Here is a 3,505-nt window from a genome sequence, read left to right on the forward strand (position 1 = left end):
CTGCCGCTGGAGGGTCTATGCAATTTGGGCAGGTGACTGCAATGACCAGTGTTTGGGGCTGTGGTGCAGGACACTGCTTGGCAGCAGCACCCAGCCAGTGAGGGGCTCCAGAGCCCCTGCCCAGTGAGCTGAGGCCCATGGAGAGATGCAGGCCCATCTGGGAGGACACCTTCTGGAGCAGCACAATGCAGTGGGGGAAGGGCTGATGGAAAGGCCAATAGGCCTCGCTCTGGCTCATCCTCTCTGGTTCTCTTCCCTGTGGAAGCCAGAGACTAAGAATCTTTCCCAACACATTACTCTAGGCAGCCCTGACCAACCAAATGCACTCAAATGGAAGGGATCTGTTATCTAGTCCAGTGCACAAGGTCGAGGCCCATTCTAGGCTCTTTTACAGCATTGAGGCCAACTCCAGGCCCCCAGAGATGGTCAGGAAGGGCTGAGGCTATTGAAGGAGGCCCGAGTCTTGATGACCCTGAGGGATTGGACAGGAGGAAGCAAGGCTGACAAAATCCTTAGGGACTCAAGCTGGAGATGGGGAGACCTCTCTCCTTTCTCCTCTCCCTTTCACATCAGTAAAAGGAATAGCTAAACGGGGAAGCATGTGGTATGGTTGGTTTCAGTGCAGGAGGCATTCAGAGGCTGAGGGAGAGATGTGACTAGGAAGACGGGAGAGGCAGTGAGATGGCCTGGGCATCCAGACCAGGGCCAGGCTGAAGCCTTTTCTGGCTGCTCCTTGGCCTGCTCTGTGGACCACTTCAGTGGCTCCTCCACCTTCTGCCTCCAGCTGGGTTTGGCCAATGGGCGGCTTTGGTTGACTATCTGACAGCAGGAGGAAGGAGATGTGGAGGTATTTTCCCAAACCCCCTAAAGGCTTCCTCTCTGCTGGGCTGTGGGTTCTACAGTGGGGGCTCCTCCTAAGTTGGCCATGGATCCTATTGGACAGCCCACTTCCATGAAAGCAGCTGTCAGTGGGGTTTGGAAGCACCCCTCCCTCTCTGTCCCATCAGCTTCCACTCTTGCTGTCTTTGGGAGTTTCACCTTACCCTGCCCACACTGCTGTCACCCTCATTAAACTCTTCAGTTAGTTAGCCCCCGAGTGCGCCATCTGTATCCAGCCAAGGTCCTGACTCGTACGTGAGTACAGAAGGGTCTTTTTTGCCCTAGTCAGGTTATAGCAGGGGCATTTTCACTGTCAGGAACTGAGGGTGACCAGGTCTATGGAAAGCTGTGGCTAGAACAGCCGTGGGCAAACTACGGCCCGCGGGCCGGGTCCGGCCCCTTTGAAATGAATAAAACTAAAAAAAAAAAAAAAGACCCTTTTATGTAATGATGTTTACTTTGAATTTATATTAGTTCACACAAACACTCCATCCATGCTTTTGTTCCGGCCCTCCGGTCCAGTTTAAGAACACATTGTGGCCCTCGAGTCAAAAAGTTTGCCCACCCCTGGGCTAGAACATCCTAGGGGAGCAGAAAGTATTGGGGGAAATGACTCCCAGGCTGTCTCCTTGGTCTGGGGATCATTTCCATGGAGTTCCCTTTGGTAGCTCAGTCCCTTTCAGAATTCCTGGTGTGCCTCACCAAGGAACACAGGGGGAGGATTTGGACAGAGCACAAAGGGAGTACAGTGCCCCCTAGGTGCTGTTGTGAGGGTGGCAGCAGCAGCCCTGGGAACTGGACCCAAAACTTTTAAGTCCTCAACTCCTGCACCTTAGAATGTGACCTCATTTGGAGATAGGGTCTTTCCAGGGGTCATGAGGTTAAAATGAGGTCACTAAGATGGACCCTAATCCAGTACAACTGGTGTCCTTTTAAGAAGAGGAAATTTGGAAGTAGAGACAGGCATGCACAGAGGGCAGACGATGTAGAGACACAGAGAGAGAGGACAGCCATCTGTAAGCCCAGGAGAGGGGCCTGGAACACGTCCTTTCCTCACAGCCCTCAGAGGATCCAACCTGCTGACACCGGGACCTTGGACCTCCGGGCTCCAGAATTGTGAAACTACACATTTCTGTCGTTTAAGACACCAGTCCGTGGGACTTTGTTACAGGAGCCCTAACAAACTACTACATTTCTCAAGAAAAGCTTCTGAACAAAGGAACGAAGACATGGGACACGAACATCCCTGGAGGAGTGGGCTGCCGATGTCCAGTGGGTGTGACCGCCAAGAAGCCAGGGCTCCTCACATCCACAGCCCACCCTGTGTCCTAAGTCCCCATCCTGGATGCTTTAGGCACAGCCTCTGGACCCGCTGAAGGAAAAACCTCTGAGGCCGGTGCCTGTGTTATTCATTTTCCAGTTTTGATGAGACCCACTGGAGGTTTTAGGCCAGGAAGGAATGTGATCATATTTGCATTTCAGAAAGAGCCCTGTGACTGCTGCATGTGGAGGACAGATGAGGCGCAGCGTGGGAGAGACCGGAGGTGAGGGGGCGGGTCCACGTGAGTGATGAAGGGGCCTGGGGAATATTACCGGGTTGTCAGGAGGCATCACTGCCTGGGGGACTGAGATACAGGTGGGATGCTGAGGAGTGAGGGGGTTAGGGGTGAGAGGAGGCCTCTGGCTTGAGCACCTGGTGAGGGTGGTGTCACTGGGGTAGGCCTGGGAGGAGGAGTGATAGGTCTGCTTTCAGCACATAGGTCAGCATTATCTGAGAAACAGCAAGCACCCAGCTGCCCAGAGCCCATCAGCAGTGGGAGATCAGGCCCGGGGTATAGATGTGGATTTGGGGGGCACTGGTGTTCATGGGGGGGCATTGTGCAGGAGGAGTGGGAGTGAGCTGTATCTCCCAGCGGCAGCCCTAGAGATGAGCATTTGGGAGAGGGCAGCACAGGAAAGAAAAGGGGAGATGAGACAGGGAGCGGGGAAGAAGGGGTGCATCAAGGTGGGCCACTGGGGCTCAGTCTCACTGGGGACCTTTGGGAGACTGGAGGCTCAGATCTGCCATGTATTCCTGTGGAGGGTCAGGAGGCCCACCCCTCACTGACGGAAGATTGTTCCTGAGAGATAAACCCTCTGGTATTCCAGTCTGAGCATGTGCCTGGGGCCAGAAAAGGGCCTCAGACGGGGATGCAGGAAGCTGCAGGAGCTGTAGGCAGGTGACCTGCAGGGCCAGTCAGGATATGGCCAGGCCACTGATGGCTTGCGCCACTCTTTCTGCAGACAGTTGCGTCCGTCTTGCAGCGGGGACAGAGGAGCCTGTCTCCTTCATGAGCTGTGGAGCTGAGCTGTGGGCCAGGCAGCAGGGCTGGCTGTCAAGGGGCTCTTGTCACACGGGGCTAAAAAGGCTTTTCTAGTATCAGCAAAGGCAGTAGAAACAGGAAACAAAAGTTGTTTAATGTGCAAATCATTAAAAAAATAATGATCTCACCCCAGGGTGTTCAAGAGCCCTAAACAGCTGTTAATGAGCTTACAGCAACAGCAGGAAAAGCAGCCAGCTGAGGCTGGGATGGGCTGGGGCTGGAATGGGCTGAGGCTGGGATGGGCTGGGGCTGAGGTGGGCTGA

This window comes from Myotis brandtii, unplaced genomic scaffold (genome assembly GCF_000412655.1).
Source record: "Myotis brandtii unplaced genomic scaffold, ASM41265v1 scaffold422, whole genome shotgun sequence".
In the NCBI taxonomy this organism is placed as follows: Eukaryota; Metazoa; Chordata; class Mammalia; order Chiroptera; family Vespertilionidae; genus Myotis; species Myotis brandtii.